At 41.8% G+C, this 18,499-nt stretch overlaps 1 protein-coding gene across 3 annotated transcripts in view; it reads left to right on the top strand.

Annotated features, from left to right (window-relative positions):
• The first annotated feature begins 3,378 nt into the window (after positions 1 to 3,378).
• Positions 3,379 to 18,499, top strand: part of usp49 (ubiquitin specific peptidase 49) — a 50,789-nt gene continuing 35,668 nt past the window's right edge. For 2 of the 3 annotated variants that reach the window (XM_062978491.1, XM_062978495.1), the window contains exon 1: positions 3,379 to 3,480. The gene's annotated coding sequence lies outside the window, so the exon portion shown is untranslated. Of the gene's footprint in view, positions 3,481 to 3,536; positions 4,066 to 18,499 lie in introns of those variants that run through there. The other variant, XM_062978492.1, reaches the window with a different exon arrangement.

Raw genomic sequence — 18,499 nt, 5'->3', positions numbered from 1 at the left:
AAACAAGGACAAGGTAAGGAGGATGACCTTGTTTAAAAGTAAAATCTAGTTGAGTCTGACTATGGGAGTTGGTGCTCATCTCCATTTCTAAGCCGAAGAGCCGGCGTTGTCCATAGACACCTCAAGGTTATGTGGCTAGCATGACTGCATGGAGTGCCGTTATCTTCCTGCCAGAGCAGTACCTATTGATCTACTCACATTTGCATGTTTTCAAACGGCTAGGTTGGCAGTAGCTGGGGCTAACGACGGGAGCTCACCCCGCTCCACGGATTTGAACCGTCAACCTTTTGGTCAGCAAGTTCTGCAGCTCAGTGGTTTAACCCACTGCGCCACTATGGCCCCTTGCTAGGATGCTGAAAAACAAATGCTTGGCAACCGTGTGATCATGCCATCGCAAAATATTAAGTGCCGTACCTGTTATGTTTATGACACATCTAGTTGGCATTAATGTGTTCTGTAAAGACATTAATACCAACTGTCCTGGATTGATATTTTCTGTAACTCAATGAAAATAGCCATTAGGAAAAAAAACCCTACCCTTCAGGTTACACCTTTGTTAGGATCAACTGAATTATCTGACCTTTCACGCACATCTATGGCAGGCATCCTCAGAGGTTGTGAGGACTGTTGGAAACTAGGCAAGTGGGATTTATATAGAAGGTCCAGGGTGAGAGATAGAACTCTTGTTTGAGGCAAGTGTGAATGTTGCATTTGATAACCTTGATTAGCATTTAATGGCCTTGCAGATCCAAAGCCTGGCTGCTTCCTGCCTGGGGGAATCCTTTGTTGGGAGGAGATTAGTTAGCCCTGATTGCCTCTTGTCTGAAATTCCCGTTTTTGAGTGTTGTTCTTTATTTACTGTCATGATTTTAGAGTTTTTTTAAATACCTGTAGCCAGATTTTGTTCATTTTCATGGTTTCCTCCTTTCTGTTGAAATTGTCCACATGCTTGTGGATCTCAATGGCTTCTCTATGTAGTCTGACATGGTAGTTGTTAGAGTGATCCAGCATTTCTGTGTTCTCAAATAATATGCTATGTCCAGGTTGGTCCATCAAGTGCTCTGCTATGGCTGACTTCTCTGGTTGGATTAGTCTGCAGTGCCTTTCATGTTCCTTGATTTGTGTTTGGGTGCTATGTTTGGTGAACCAACCTGGACACAGCATATTATTTGAGAACACAGAAATGCTGGACCACTCTCAACAACCACTATGTCTAGATGTCAGCCATAGATGTGGATGAAGTGTCAGGAGAGAATGTTTCTGGAACATGGCCGTAGAGCCTGAAAATTTTATTTATTTATTTATTTATGGCTCTTTTATCCTGCTTTTCTCAACCTTGGAGGGGACTTAAGGCAGCTTCACAACATAGGCAGTGCCTTTAAAAACATAGTACAATAAAAACAACCACACCATTAAAACAATTAAAAGCATTTAAATCCATACAACAAGTTAAATCACGTGATCCATAGGTGTAGTCTGGGGCCACTCCATTAGTCAATTACACATCTTTCATATCTAATTATTGCAGTAGATTTTCAAAGGCTTGGTCAAAGAGCCACGTCTTCACTTTTTGTGGAAGGTAAGGAAGGAGGGAGCTGATCTAATCTCTCTGGGGAGGGAGTCCCATAGCTGAGGGGCCACCACCGAAAAGGCTCTGTCTCCGCCAACTGCACCTGCGAGAAAGGCAGAGCTGAGAGCATGACCTCTCCTGATGATCTTAAACTCTGAGATGGTTCCTAGAGGGAGATATGTTCAGACAAGTAAGCTGGGCCATGAAAACTCACAGCAACCCAGTGATTCCAGCCAGGAATGTCTTTGACAACACAAAGTATGTATTATTTGCTTCTCACAAATATATAGTAATCCCCCTTTTTTCCTATATTTTTTTACTCTGCAGTCAATGGATGTGTGTACTGCGTGGTGGCAAATTAGAGAGGATTTCCACAATTAAAAAAAAGAAAGAAAACAAACAGTAGTACAGTAAAGTCTCACTTATCCAACACTCACTTATCAAACATTCTGGATTATCCAATGCATTTTTGTAGTCAATGTTTTCAAAACATCGTGATATTTTGGTGCTAAATTCATAAATACAGTAATTACTACATAGCATTACTGCGTATTGAACTACTTTTTCTGTCAAATATGTTGTATAACATGATGTTTGGGTGCTTAATTTGTAAAATCATAACCTAATTTGATGTTAAATAGGCTTTTCCCTAATCCCTCCTTATTATCCAACATATTCGCTTATCCAACATTCTGCCGGCCCGTTTATGTTGGATAAGTGAGACTCTACTGTACTTAAAAGGCACCGCATGCTCATTTTCCAGGAAAGCAGTGAGCACGTCCCAAACATTCACCCATTCATTCCTTTTATGGAGTTGCCTTGCGACTAAAAGAAACTCCAAGAGCTTGCAGCATCGGTCATGAAAACTAAGACAATAACAGTAGCAAAACAACAACAAAATCCAATAGTTTAAAACCCCTGTGAGGTTTATCTAAGGCCAGGCATTGGGCAAACTTGGGCCCTCCCTCTTCATGTTTTGGACTCCAACTCCCACCATTCCTCACAGCCTCAGGCCCCTTTCTTTCCCCCCTCAGCCGCTTAAGAGGGCCCAAGTTTGTCCATGCCTGATCTAAGACATGGCCTCTTCCACAAGCTTCATGAATTCGTGAGGCAAAGCAAGACTCCCCAGAATTACGGTGTCGGCGCCTGTTGTGTGCCTACACGTGTCCTGGAAACACGTGTGAATCCACTCTTGTCAAGGAAGACGGCGACACGCGTCCCCCTCTCTCGGCGGCGCCGTCTTCCTGAGGCCTGCGCTGAAGAAACTCGCGCCACCAATCCAGACGACCAGCCGGAATGGGTCTCTGCCCCTTTAAGAGTCCCTTTGTCTCCGAAACATCCTTATTTACCCTCCTGTAATTCAACCAAACTTAACCCGCCTCCCCCTCCCCGCGATTCACAAAGCCTTCGCACGTCACTAACTGTGGGAAGGGGGGCGGGGCTAACATCTTTTTCCCCTCCTCGGGATTTTACCAAGCTCCGCAAATGCCGTAAAGTTGCGGTCGGTTAAACAAGACAGCGAGCGCGTTCGCCGTAGTTACGTAACTAGCGCAAAACTAGTTCCGACCCGACGCCGTCACTAGCGTAAACCCATGAGAGGTTTCCCGTTTCCCGCTCTTTCTTTCTTTCCTTCCCACGCTTTACGCAAATGGCGTTAGGAAGAAGAAGAAAAAAAAGAACGCCTTTCCGTAGAAAAGCCTTTGCGCTGATGGCGTAAAGCGAGTCGCGGCCGGGTGTTAGAAGGCGGAAAAAGGAGGGTGGGAAGGAGAGGCTTTGTGTGGCGTGCGGTTAAACCAATGGAAGCTCGGGGAGGCGAGAGGACAAGAACCAATGGATGCGGCGGGGGGCGTGTCAGGCACCGGTTGGGGTGTCTCGCGCTTGGTGACAGCTCGCGCGTGCTGATGATGGCGGTAAATAAAGGGGCCGGGGGTGGGGGGAGGGGAGGGGAGAGGAGGGGGCTTTTCCCTCTTGGGGCGCAAACGCGAAATTTGAAAAGGGGGGCCCACAAGGAAACCTTTTCGTGGAGCGAAAGGGCGCCTCACGTGGGACCCGTGGGGCTGGGAGGCGAAGGGAGGAGGAGGGGGGCCTGACCCCCGAGTTGGGGAGGGAGAAAGGGGCTCTTCCGGCGGGGCCTGAGGGGGCTTTCCGAGGGCCAGGCCCGACCCCAAGTCCTCAGGGGGCTCCCTCCGTTGGAGGAACGGAGGACCGAGGGTTAGAAGGGCCCCTTGGCCTCCCCCGGCGCCCTGGCGAGAGAGGAAGCCACCCCGACCTCCTCACTCAAGTAGAAAGAAAGGCGCCCTAAGAGTTGAGTCAGGATGCTTCTGGCTGAACCAGCACAGGACCAATCGCTGGATTTCCAACGCTGGAGACCCTCTTCGCCTCTTGTGTGGAGCTGTGGCACCGTCCAATGCCTCCACAGCTGGAGATAGGTCTCCCAAACCGCACTCTGTGTGGACCAGAGATCCCGAAGGCTCAGGCAGAGAAACAACAAGAAAGTATGTAAGATGATTTGAGAAGGGGGGGGGGGAGGGTAAAAACACTGGGCTGGTAATAAGATCCAAATTAAAGTTGAGGGATGCTAGATGGACATCTGTCGGGAGTGCATTGATATGAGGTCGAAATGGTATCTTCCTGACTTACGATTCTATAGCAGACATGGGCAAAACATTGAATCAGTGAGAATTACACAAGTATTAACTCACCATTTCATAGTTAGGACTAACTGTCCTATAAGGACTAGGACTAACTGGCCTATGAGAGTTTTTTATACATTTTTTATTACAGTAGAATTTCGCTTATCCAACATAAATGGGCCAGCAGAACGTTAGATAAATAAAAATGTTGGATAATAAGGAGGCATTAAGGAAAAGCCTATTAAATGTCATATTACATTATGATTTTACAAATTAAGTACCAAAACATCATGTTTTACAACAAATAGACAGAAAAGGCAGTTCAATACACAGTAACCTTATGTAGTAATTACTGTATTTATGAATTTAGCACTAAAACACGGCGATGTATTGAAAACATTGACTACAAAAACACTGACTACTAAAAGGCAGGCTGCCTTGGATAATACAGAACGTTGGATAAAGAAAGGTTGGATAAGCAAGACTCTTCTGTAATAAGGTAAAGGTAAAGGTTTTCCCCTGACATTAAGCCTAGTCGTGTTTGACTCTGGGGGTTGGTGCTCATTTCAATTTCACCTCCAAGGTCATGTGGCCGGCATGACTGCATGGTACCTATTGATGTACTCATATTTGAATATTTTTTGAACTGCTAAGTTGGCAGAAGCTGAGGCTAAAAGCGGAAGCTCACCCCGCTCCCCAGATTCGAACCAACGACCTTTTGGTCAGCAAGTTCAGCAGCTCAGTGGTTTAATCTGCTGCGCTGCTGGGGGCTCCTTTTTATTATTAGACATGTGCAATCAATTACAGAAATGTTTCAAAAGTCATTACAAAATTAGGAGTCGCTGGCATTTCATTTATAAAGTGATTCTAAAGCAGTGGTTCTCAACCTGTGGGCCCCCTGGTGTTTTGGCCTACAACTCCCAGAAATCCAAGCCAGTTTACCAGCTGTTAGGATTTCTGGGAGTTGAAAGCCAAAACATCTGGAGACGTGCAGGTTGAGAACCACTGTTCTAAAATATCATTAGTGAAAAGTTTTGTTACAGTAACGGGAGTAACGAAATTGAACGGCCCGCTTCACCTGCCGTGGCTCAGCGCTGTGGAAGTTGTAGCTTTATTTGTTATTTTATTGTATTTACACCCCGCCTTTTCTCCCTGTGGGGATTTAAGAGGGCCAATAACTGCACACTTTGGTCCCCATTTAACACAAACATAAAGGAAAAACAAACAGAATTAAATCGTACTGTGTGGGTTAGGTTATAATCCAAGTAAAATATAATAAATGCATTCTGAAACACAAAATCCCACCCATACACACAACCCACCTAAAAATCCCACCCACAGTCCTGCCAGGAGGTGGGAGCTTCTAACCAACTCCTGTGATTCCATAGTATGAGCCATGGTTGTTAAAGTGTAGTCAAAACTGTATTCATTCTACATGTCCAGGCCAAACCGGTAGGCTGTTGGGAGTTGTGGGAGTTGAAGTCCAAAACACCTGAAAGATTGAAGGTTGCCCATGTCTGCTCTATAGGTAAATGTAAAATAGTAAAAGGAAGCCAAGCCCTATGAGGAGTGACTTCTGAAGCGGGCCATGTTTAGTTTGAAGAAGAGAAGGTTAAAGGCGGGGGGAGATATAAGAGTCAAGTTTAAATATTTGAAAGGGTCTCACATTGAGGAAGGGGGTAAGCTTGCTTTCTGCTGCTCTGGAGACTAGGACACAGCAGAGCAATGGATTCAAGCTGCAAGAAAAGAGATACCGTCTAAACATGAGGAAGAATTTCCTGTTGCGCAGAGCTGTTCAACAGTGGGATATGCTGCCTTGGAGTGTGGTGGAGGCTCCTCCTTTGGAGGCTTTTAAATAGAGGCTAGCAGCAATGCTTTGATTGTGTTTTTCTAGATGACGCCCCATCCAGTCCAACCCCATCATGCAGGAAAAACACAATGAAAACACCCCTGACAGATTACCTTTGCTTAAAAACCTCCAAAGGAGGAGCCTCCACAACACTTTTAGGCAGAGAGTTTCGCTGTTGAACAACTCTCATGGTCTAGATGTTCAAGTGGAATCTCCTTTCCTGTAATTGGCCCCCATTGCTCCGAGTCTTGTTGGGAGAGCAGCAGAAAAAAAGCCTGCTCCCTCTTCCTTATGGCACCCTTTCAGATATTTTCCTGCATAGCAGGGGTTGGACTGGATGGCCCTTTATGATCGCTTCCAACTCTATGATTCTAAGATATGGGTTGTGCAGAATAATGTAAGGAGAGTAAGGGCTGTGCATATTAATTGGCAGGAAACGAATGCAGCCCTTAATGCCTGGAAACGGCAAGAGTTGGAAAAGGGACTCTTAACAACAAGCAATGGATGTTACAAAGGAATACTATGTTGTGTTGTTGTGGGTATTAGTATAGGCAGCATGCACAGGATGTAGGATAGTGATGGGCAGTAGGGTGATGTTGTTAAGCTGTGGTGTGCTGTTCTTTGTTTGCGAGGAGAAAGATGCCGAGGTGATTTGTTTCAATTATTGTGTGTTCTGGCTTCTTTTTTCGAATGTTGTGCTCTGAACCATGATCTGTGAATTCTACGGTATTTTGCCTTTGAGTTATGTGCATTAATATGAAATTGGTTTGAGAAAAGGTGTTGCATCAAAGTGCTTTTAAACTCATTGCTGTTAAGCATGCTTAGCATTACTGGGTAAGTTGTTTCAAGGATGAAATGCAAATAAGAACACTGCCTTACAGGATGGATCAAGCCGTTGCAACAACTAGTTTGCAAATGCTATTTATCACTCTGGTGTTGAACTCACTGTTGTTACACAGCTCTCGCATGCAAAATTAATACGTTAACAAATATAATCATTTTGTTACAGTTGTAAGAAAGTTGCATATTTTATTGTATTAAGATTTTTTTGTGCTTTAAAGCATGTTTTTGTTAAAGAATTTACCAATTATTAAGTAAAATTAAGCCTGTTTTCTTGGGAGTTAGGTAGTTGCTTTACTGGATGTGTTTGCTTTTATAGTGATAACACATCACACAGGCAGTCCCAACAGTTACCTGCAAACTAAAGATCTAAATATTGAGGTTCTTGTTGTTTCAGAATATGTTGATTCTTTGATTGTTATAGAGAAGGAAGCAAAACCTGTTTGTTTAATTTATTTGAAGTTTTCCCCTTTTCTCTCCACCATCACATTGTTAGTGGAAAAAGGGCAGGAGCTATGCCTTAATTTTAAACTGATTTGTGTGTGTATAAGTGATGTTGAAAATAAAGGCAGATGTACCAGTTAGGCATTTCTAACTCTGTTTCATTTCTAAGCCTCTTGAGAAACCCACTATTTTTCTTTCGTCTTGTTAAAGTAAGTTTAATAGGACCAAAGATACAATTTCCACTTCCTCCGAAACAAATGTGAATTTCATACTTAAGTTCTAGAGGCCTAGGAAAAAAACCTCCGACATATACTCCATATATGCAATTAACAGAAACTAATAGATGATAGGAAAATATTTTATATCTCCTTAAAAGTTCTTAAAGAGGAAACATAATGACTGTAGATTTCAAAATCATGCCACTTTTGTGAGCTTTCACTAAAGACTGATGATGGGAGATGGGACAGAATTGCATGTGATTTCTTGGTAACATAAAACAGACAACAAATCTTAAATCATTAGCATTTTCGCTAACAGGCGATTCACTTCATAATTTTACATAGGTTTATTAATATTTAAAGCTTAAAGGCAGAAGCATAGGTTTTTCTTTATAGAATTTCAGTTTATCACATTTCACTTTTGTTTTGCAACTTTGTCAATAAAAATCCTCAACTTTATTTTTCTTACTTCAGTTAGTCATATAAAGCACTTGGCATTACCTGTTGTTATCACTGGTTAAGTTTCATTCATGTTCAAGATCCTGGAGGGTAGATGAGATGTTGGAAGATATTGGAAGCTTGTGGAATAAGGTCAAAAACGAATGGACACGTTTTGTATGTTATAAGAAGACTGGAACAGGCAGAAACAATACATATCTGGTGACTTAGGGGAGGGGGAGGGGAGAAGCACAGTATCAAGGAGGCGGAGATACCTTCCCTTCTGCCTCATGGGGAAGCTTATTTATTGTGCCCAGCCTGAGATGGTTTGAGCTGTGACGTCTTAGAATATTTTGAAGGGGGAAGTTATTGTAGTAAAAGGGAACAGGAAAAAGGGAATGCTGTTGAGAGGAAGAAACAGAAAGGTTATTTTTCTGATGTGCTCTTGAATGTCCTCAAGGGAATTTTGCCATGTTTTGTTGAGTACTTTTGTGGAAAACCAGGAATCTGGGATTATTTGAGCCTTGTGTTGATCACTAAGCTTGCTGAATGTGTTTCATTGCTTTCTGAATAATTAGGCTGGGACACTAGAAAAAATCCATAAAACATTGTATTCCAGAGTCGAACTGATATTATTGAAGGGCTCTTCTTTTACCCCGCTCCTTTTAAAAGGTGATAGTGAGAAAATAAATTAGGTCTGCAGTTTTAAAATGTATAACACCTTCCACCAATGCCATTTTCCTGGACTAAATTGTCTGCTCTCAGTCTCCATATACACTTGGTATTTGAATCAGTGAAGAACTAGATGAGTTCTTACTTGCCAAAGGGGCAGTCATTTGGCAAAGGGGCAATTCCACCACCAGGTATGCCTTGGCATTCACAGCAAAGTAATGTGAATGAATTGGATATTGTTTTAAGACATTTGCCAAGGTTTGGAAATCTAGTGATTTGCGAGCTCACAGTATAGAGAAGAGAGTAGGAAATATAGGGCTAGAACATTGTACTTTCAGGAAGAAGATACACTTAAATATTTTTCCAATCTCCCAGTTATTACTCAGCACTGGGAAAACATGATTGTGAGCACCACTAACTAGAGGAAAGATTTTTCAGTACAGGATTAATGTACAATCTGATACTATAAGCCCAGTCCCCCACCCCCCCCCCCCCACCCCCCCAAAAAAACCCTTGCTGATCAGGGACAAACAACATGCTGTTGCATACTCTGATTACGCCCCCTTGCAGCAGGAATGTTTAAACAGAATTCCACTAGTAGTTCTGTTTAATGTGATAAACATCTGTAATAAACTAGCATTCTGGTTTCTTTTCCCCCTAACAAGCCGATGAAATAACTCCTGGTTTGTTGTGTTGGAACTGAATGTCATGACAAACAGAACATGATTTGGGGACCCATAGTGTGTTTAGTTTGGGTAAAAAAAATGAAGCAAGCGAAGTCCTTGGATCCCACCAGAACAACCTCTTCAAGCACTCAGGTCCACTTTTAGAGTAGATTTTTGGGTTGCTTTAAAATTTATAAAAACTACTGCAAAACATGATGGAAACAACTTCAAACATGTAATCTGAGTAATTGGAAAATTGGAGCAGCAGGGCCTTATATATTTTCAGACTGTGAAAAAGCTGGGGATTGTAGTAGTTGATAACAGATTTTCCCCAAAGGAAAAATACAGAGGCCTGTTAAAGACAGATACATATCAATGTTTCATAAGTTTTAGGTCATAATTTTTGTGAAACAAATTTTAAAGCTTCACTAGATGAATATACATTATAATGTAAATTATTAGGTTTCTAGTGGTTGATAAAAACACTGTTTTCCATAGAAAGCCTTTCATTTGTGAGACATTAATTGAATGTACTATATATATATTCCTGCCTAGAAATGTTAGTCAAAAAATCAACCCAAGAAACTTGGGACTATTTATCCATGGGTCGTAAGTGCTTTGCCTTAACTGTTAACAAAAAAGGAATAATCCCATTCTCTGATTAGAGTGGCAAGAGCTTAGTTCCTCCCAGGAGAACCTACAAGAAGGTCTAACCCTCCCTATTCTCTCTACTGTGGTGCTGCTTTTGATTTGTGTGTGTGTGTGTGTGTGTGCTTGCAGCAAGAAAACTGCAGCAACAGTAGCCAGGAGTGGTTGGTCCTTTGAGGTGCTCCTGCTTTTCCCACTCCATAAAATGACTCAGTTTAACAACAGGTCATAACAAAATCTATAGTTTTGACCTAAAACTTATGAAACTTGACTTATACATGAGATCAACTTAAATACAAGTATATGCAGTGTATAAGATTTGCTAAAACGTGAAGGAATTATATGTGTATTTCATGTGACCTAGTCCTGTTTGCAGAACTAATTACAGCTTGGCTTGGATATTATTAGAATTATATGTTGCAGTTTTAAAGACTATGTGGAAGAAAAAAGGTGATGTACTTATATGTAAACAATTACAGCAGACATCTGCCCCTTATGATATGTTAACTTAGAGATATTGCTAAGTTAAAAGAGTAAAGAAGTATTTTAGTCATCTGCTACTGTGTGTGATAAATTGTGGTTGAATTCTTACTGCTATGGATTATTTGCAAGTTAAGACATTCATTTGATGTCCTCTGAATTTCTTCAGAGTTTTCTTCTTGGCTATGCCAGGTTTTGAGCCTGGAACCCCAGGTCTCGGCAGTGGCCAGGGGAGCATTCGCACAACTAAGACTTGTGTGCCAGCTGCGCCCATTCCTTGGGAGGTCTGACTTGGCCACGGTTGTCCACGCTCTGGTCACATCCTGTTTGGATTACTGCAACGCTCTCTACGTGGGGCTGCCTTTGAAGATGGCCCGGAAGCTCCAATTAGTACAACAGGCGGCAGCCAGATTGTTAACTGGGGCGGCATACAGGGAGCATACTATTCCACTGTTATGCCAGCTTCACTGGCTGCCGATAAGCTACTGAGCCCAATTCAAAGTGCTGATTTTGACCTAAAAAGCCCTGAACGGTTCTGGTCCAACTTACCTGTCCGAACGTATCTCCTCCTATGAACCATCAAGAATGCTAAGATCATCTGGAGAGGCCCTGCTCTTGGTCCCACCTGCCTCACAGGATTTCATTTGTGCTAAGACCTAATCGCATATAGCATTTAGCACTGCTCACCCAGTACTGCCCCTTTTCTTAGTTTGGTACACACACAGAATAATTGAATAAATGCAGTTTTATCTGTAAGATTCTTTTAAATTCCCTTCTGTGTGATGAGTCAGAGGCCCCTTTCCATACAGCTGTATAAAATCTACATTGAACTGGATTATATGGCATAGTGGACTCAGATAACCCAGTTCAAAGCAGATATTGTGGATTATCTGCCTTGATATTCTGGGTTATATGGCTATGTGGGAGGGCCTGAGAGAAAAAGATGGAGAGAGGGAATGAAAGAAAGAATCAGGAACTGGGCTACTCCATTGGAAAAGGAGGGGTGGGAGAGACAGACAGCAAACTTTCCCTTCTTGGCTTCTGTGATAAGCCCCAGAGGGGTTATTTACAAATTGATTTTTTCCATGGAGGAAAAAAAAAAAACCTTTAAATGGAAGGAAATCAGATTGAAGTTTCCACTCCTTCTCCAATCACTGATAAGCAAAGGGTGCCAAAACCGTACTTTTAGCATGTCTGCTGACCACCTCGACCACCTAAAACCATTATTAAATTGAAATTAAACTTTCGTGATGAAAATCTGAACAGAACTATAATAGGAAATCAGGTCATTAATATATTTTTTTGTGTTAATAAAATGTATTCCAAACTGTCTCTTCTGGGAGAATAAGAAACATGGGATGACATCATGGAATAAACCCCAACTGAGAGCACTATTTTCTTGCTGTAATTGCAATTTACCTGTCTCTTGTGATAAAACCCATAGATTGACTATACAGGCAGTCCCCAAGTTATAAACTAGATAGGTTCTGTAGATTTGTTCTGAAGTTGAATTTGTATGTAAGTCGGAACAGGTACATTTTGAAGGTGTAACTCCAGCCAAATATATATATAGAGAGAAAACGAGGGGGGGAGAGATAGTGCTTTGGATAGCATAGGGAAGAGTTAACATCCCCGTGGTGTTTGTTTTGCTATCTGTGCTCCGTTCAAAAGATTTCACCTCACTTTCTGTCCCTGTGATAATTGGATTTTGAAAAATTTGGCTTTTTGTGGAAACAAGGATTGGTGATAAAGCTTCAGTGGTGACACCTTTTCCCCATAACTCTTTCAGAAGTGAATTTGTCAGGACCATGGGGCAAGACGAGGATGAAAGGGAGGAGGTTTGCCTCCCAGCAACAAAGTCTAATCCTATGGTGGATGATCAGGCTGACATTACTGAGAGTGCTGTGCAGGTCAAAGAGGTTGGCCCAGAAGAAGAATGCCCAGCTGTAGGACTTTTGCAAAGGTTGCACAAAAGCTTGGTATTTGCAACTGTTCCTTGCTGGCAGCAATCGTTGTTATGGAAAGCTTCAGCTTGTAATCTTGTGAACCCTGAGCCTTGAACCTTGGACTTCGTATGTTGGACCTTTGGTGAGCTTATTGCTAATTGACCTTTGGAACAGAACTTTAGAACTATCCTTTTACCTTGCCCTCTGCTTGGACTCCATACTGTTATGATCCAGACTGCCTCTGACTCCTTTTGTTGAAAGAAACTGCTGTAACATCCTGACAGAACTTCCCTTTTGAGGAGTAGATTTCTCCCACCTCCTGTTGTTTCACTCCTGTTCTTAACTATGAGTCATTTGTAAGTCAGATGTTTTTAACTCAGGGGCTGTCTGTAATTAGACTTACTGAGGTAGTTTGCTTCTGAGTTTCAGGGGTAGGATGTATCTTGTAAGAACATCTGGACATTTCAAAAAGCTTCTTGGACAAACATTTTAGCTCTGAAAAAGTGGCATATGTCTACAAAAAAGAGAATATATGATATCCCCAAATTATGTTAGAGGGAAAATATGAAGAATATTTTGAAATATGTAAATGCCTAAACATCTATATGAGTCTCTTTCTCAGGCTAGCTTTATTCATACAAAGGTGTGCACATATTGGTAGGAAGGATTTCAACAAACACAATTGAAAAAAAATGAAAAAGTATTGTTACTCTAGTCAAAATGAGAGGATTGACTTAGCAATAGAGATTGCCTTCATCCAATATCGTAGTCTCGCCCAGTGTACTTATTTCATGTTTGCATTGTAGCTAGTCATAAGTAGAAACCAGAAATCATGCTAGTATAGTCAGCAACCATGAACAAAGAAATTGTTTTTTTTAAGATGGAAGAGCACCTCTCTAGGAATTTCTAGGTCTTTAAGAACAACTCTATGGCCAAATTCCATTAGAAGCTGAACACAGAATTACATACATTGAGGGTATTAGAGATTCCTAAACAAGCTTCTTCCTAAAAATCTCTAGGTCCTCTAGCATGACTGGAGGAAACTGACCATAGAATCACACATAGGGATTTCTAGAGAGAACTTTATTAAAATCAAGTCCGGGAATAACCAAATGTGCAAAAGTCAAAACTGCAAATGGTGGAGGAATGGCTGTACAGGAACTTGTTTCTGCCCAATAATACACAAATGTGTCAACATTGCTGGGGAAAAGTATGTCCTACAAATGTTCAGTTCACTTGAACTACCACATTTATATTGGTCGTGCATTGGTGTATCTATTTCAAATAGTTTTACATTCTGTTGTGCTGTTCAGCTACACCATTTACTAGCTGAATTCATCTGAGTCTGTTTTAATAATCCATACATATTGCAGGATTTTAAATCTAGGAATAATTTTTAACAGTTTCACATAGACATTTTCATTGTATAAGTATCCTATCGAATGTGTAATTAGGTTTTCATGGCAGTAGATTCCATTGCTGTCCCACAGTTTTCTACACTTCTTAAGTAGGAAAAGCCTTGAATGTGGAGTAGTTGCGAATCAGAGTTTAAATTATATCTAACATCCATAGTTATGTTTAAAATGCAAACATGAAGAGTTAAGATTCCTCTTCTAGTTTTTGCTGTCTGGATACACAAAACCAGATGTTAAATGTTTTAATGTTCTAGTAGCTAATACAGTAGAGTGTCACATATCCAAGACTCGCTTATCCAAGGTTCTGGATTATCCAATGCATTTTTGTAGTCAGTGTTTTCAATATATCGTGATATTTTGGTACTAAATTCGTAAATACAGTAATTACAACGTAACATTACTGCGTATTGAACTACTTTTCTGTCAAATTTGTTGTATAACATGATGTTTTGGTGCTTAATTTGTAAAATCATAACCTAATTTGATGTTTAATGGGCTTTTCCTTAATCCCTCCTTATTATCCAAGATATTTCTTTATCCAAGGTTCTGCCAGCCCGTTTAGCTTGGATAAGTGAGACTCTACTGTATTTTGAACGAAATATGATATAACATCAGATATAGTTATTGACTAGAGAATTATATCTAGTAATCTTCCTTTGTCTAGATTTAATGAACAACAATGTGAAGGTTTTAAATGAAAATTCAGGTTTGGAAATAGAGATACTGCTTATGGTACTTGGAGCTTTACGTGATCTGTGGGCATCTTTGTTACATGCTACACTTTTTCTGAATATGGTTGATTAGTTGTGAAAAAAATAAGAAACACAGTTCATTGCCAGGCTATTAGTGGGTGCCTTAAAATTAGTTTGTTAACCTAGTTTAGCATATTTTATTATGCTTTCTGTTGGAGCAGGGGTGGGAAGAAGCGGATTAAGGTATTTCCCTCTACAAGGGCTGACATACAATGAAATTAACTGTCCAGGCCTCTAAATGTTTGTGCTTGATGAGCAGGCTGTTAATGTGATTCAGGCATTCTTTTCCATCTTCCACTCATGCCTACCCTTATTTTGATGAAATTAAAGTTGTGGGAGATAGGGACTAAAATAAACTTTTGAAAAAGAGCAAATATGAACATGAGGGAATGTTATGTACAAGACATGTTGAAAGCTGACGGCTTTTCAAAGTCAGGGTGAAAAGAGTTAGGATCTCATCAGATGCAGGGTTCCCCCATTTCTATACACTTTAAAAACATTTTAAAGACAGAGTCCCATGGAGCCTATCAAACAACCCAAGAGTTCTTCCGATGATTCCCCATGGGATGCATTCTTTAAAACATTTTTAAAGTGTGTAGAAACAGATTTTTGGAGTCAGGGAGCGCTTATTTTCAGAGCTCCCAATTTGCACAGTAAACGTGCTTTAGTGGGATGGAAACTGAAGATTCCCCTATTTTATATCATTGCAGTGACATTAAAGAGTGAGCATTCTTGTGGGCAGTCTCGAAATCTATCTCAATGCTTCTTTTCTTGCCATTAATCCTCTTGCATGAAATTCTTACAGTAATTATAAAAGTAATTTACTATTCAGGAATTGCGTAATTATAATATGTAACCAGTTTGCTCTAGCTGTATTTCCAACATTTTTTAGACCAGGGATGTCTCAATTTTTTAATTAATAGTTTTTATTGATATAACATTTTTCTACATTATTTTAATAGTTAAGTGGCCCTTCTCACCCTTGCAAGCCCCGGGGAAAGTGAAGCCTTTCTTACCAGCGCCGGCGGGTCCCTTGCTTGTTGCCTGCCATGTTGCTCTAGCTGCCTCTGCTCCTGCAGCCAGGGAAGAAGACACGGCTCCACCCGATAAGCAAGCGAGGGAGGGAGGGTATGTGAGAGAGTGAGAGCAGGCGGCAGCAGAGGAGCCTGGAAGAGGCGGCCAGGCTCCTTTTTGGCTGCTGCTCTAGCTGGTCATGCCGGGAAATGTGGAAGAGGGGCAGGACTTCTAAATCCCTCTTCTGAGTCCTCGACGTTTCCCAGCATGGCTCGACTGGAGTGACGGCAGAAAAAGGAGCCTGGCCGCATCTTCCAGGCTCTCTGCTGCCACCCGCCCTCACTCTCTCACCCACCTTCCCTCGCTTGCTTGCTCACTTACAGTGAGCGGTGTCTTCTTCCCTGGCTGCAGGAGCAGAGGCAGCCAGGGCAACATGGCAGGCACCAAGCAAGGTGCCCGCTGGCGCTAGTAAGAAAGGCTTCACTCTCCCCGGGGCTTGCAAGGGCAAGAAAGGCCACTTATGTAACTATCAAAAGCATCAATGGGATGGGCAAATGAATGAATGAATGAATAAATAACAGCGAGTCCGCGATAAGCAAACCACAAAGTAACGGGGGAACACTGTATAATAGTCTCCTAATTCAGTACTAACTAGGGCTTACCCTGCTTAGCCATCAAGATCAGAAGGAATCTTGAAGACATTTAGATCCTTTCAGGTCCCTAGATGTGGCCACCCAATCACAGGGTTTATTGCCAACTTTTGTTCAGAGAGAGCTTGCTAGTGCCGTCTTTAAGTTTGAGAGAGTATGTCTTCCCAATGGACCTAGGAAGTCCTACGTATTTTTTAATTTCCTAGCTCCTAGTCCATCACTAGGACATGGGGCAAAGGGGATTCCACCTCAACATTAGGAAGAAATTCCAGACTGTAAGTATGGTTCAACAGTGGAGTTCTCTGCCCTGGAGTGTGGTGGAAGTGCCTGCTTCGGGGGCTTTAAAACAGAGGTTGGATGGTCATCTGTCGGGGGGGGGGGGGGGGGGAGAAGGTACTTTGCACTTTTCCTGAATTACAAGGGTTTGAACTGGATGGTCTCTTCCATTATTCTATTTGCCACCATACACCATATTGACTCTCCATGTATTTGATACATATTATAAATCTGAGCTTGTTTTTATTGTTTTAAGAAAAAGATGCATTTCTCACATAACTTGCCATAGGTTTTTAAAAGAAAAAAAAGCTTTTCAGCAAAAGAAAATAATTCAGTGTCCATGTCATGTCATGTTCTGCTGCTTGCAGTATATTTTCAATACTACTTATTTCGTTATCAATCTTTTTAGTAGCTTTGCTTGTGTAGCAAGCAGATTGACAAATAGAGATCAATCACACAAAGCTAATCCTGGTGTGGAGATAAAGCACCTAGAGGGTTTTATGTGTTTATATTCTACAGTATATATCAGGCTGTTCTAAAGCTTAGAAGCCAGGGCAGAAAAAAAAGTGGTTTCCCACTGTCTTATGCAAGCTATGTTTAGTTTCACAACTGATGTTTGACAAGTACTGAAATGACTGGAGAATATTTTATAACTACAGTAGAGTCTCGCTTATTCAATGTAAACGGGCCGGCAGAATGTTGGATAAGCGAATATGTTGGATAATAAGGAGATATTAAGTAAAAGCCTATTAAACATTAAATTAGGTTCTCTCTGGAATAGGGAGTTAACCAGGGCAATTGACACGATTGCTCCAGAACGCCCCCTCTCGAGTAGCGGAGCTCAACCATCTCCTTGGTTCACTGAGGAGTTGGCAGCGATGAAGCGAAAGAAGAGGGGTCTAGAGCGCGTGTGGCGTTCGAAGTGGAACGAATCAGACCGAACACGGCTGTGCCTCTTTCTGAAGGCGTATGCCGCAGCAATAGATGCTGCAAAGAACTCCTTCTTTGCAACTAATATTGCATCCGCGAAGAACCGTCCGGCGGTGCTGTTTCGAGTTGTCAGAGTGTCACGACCCAGGCTGCAGAGCACCAATAACCATGCGCAGAGACCAGATTCTATCTAATATCTTTATTAAGGAAATATATAAAGTCAATAAAAACAAGTGAAGAATATAGTTCAGAAGCAGACCTTTCAGGAAAGGCCAAATATAGTCCAGGAAAATATTGTCCAGTATAAGATATTAGAGTCCAAAGTTATAATCCATTAACCGAAACACACACTTTGCCAAGCAATAGTGTGGGGAGATGACAAGGTCTTATAGTCCATTGAAGCTTGACAACAAGGCTAGAACATGAGCTTGATTCTTGGCTGGATCAAAGACTTGAAACGTGGCAACATGAAGCATGAAACAAGGTCCGTGGCAAAACGTGAGACAAGGCAAGACTTGAAACTAGATCCGGGAAGCAGGGAACAAGGAATACGAAGTCCACACACGATCTCTCTCTCAGGCTGATCAATTGACTCCGCAAGGTTCCCCTTGTGGCAAAACCCCTATATAGGGTCTTGTTTTCCCGCCAACAGAACACTTTCCCTGGAGAACAAGAAGCGAAACCCAACTCTGTCCAGATACATGACTCCTTAGACTTTCCCAAGGGAAGCAGACCTAATCAGCTAGTTGTTTGGCAGCGATTCTGAGACTCCGGCGATTAGCCTCCCTGACTCCTCTATCTCTATTATAATTGTCCTTTCGGGAAAACGGGGGAGAATTCTGCCCAAGGCTTGTTTGGCTAACTTCCTGAGGGCAAACATCCTCCAGGTGGAGAGGCTCCGATTCAAGCTGAACCGGTGGAAATCCCATGTTTTCCTCCTCGTCTGCCACAATAGCACTAGGAACGGGACTACAAGGCCCATGAGACATCACACAGAGGTTTGTTAAATCCCACCACTCAAGATGGGATCCCCGACAGCTCGGCAGCTCGCTGTGAAGC

Source organism: Anolis carolinensis, chromosome 4 (assembly GCF_035594765.1).
Source record: "Anolis carolinensis isolate JA03-04 chromosome 4, rAnoCar3.1.pri, whole genome shotgun sequence".
In the NCBI taxonomy this organism is placed as follows: Eukaryota; Metazoa; Chordata; class Lepidosauria; order Squamata; family Dactyloidae; genus Anolis; species Anolis carolinensis.
Note: the sequence above shows the minus strand (reverse complement) of the source record. Positions and strands in the feature narration are given on the sequence as shown.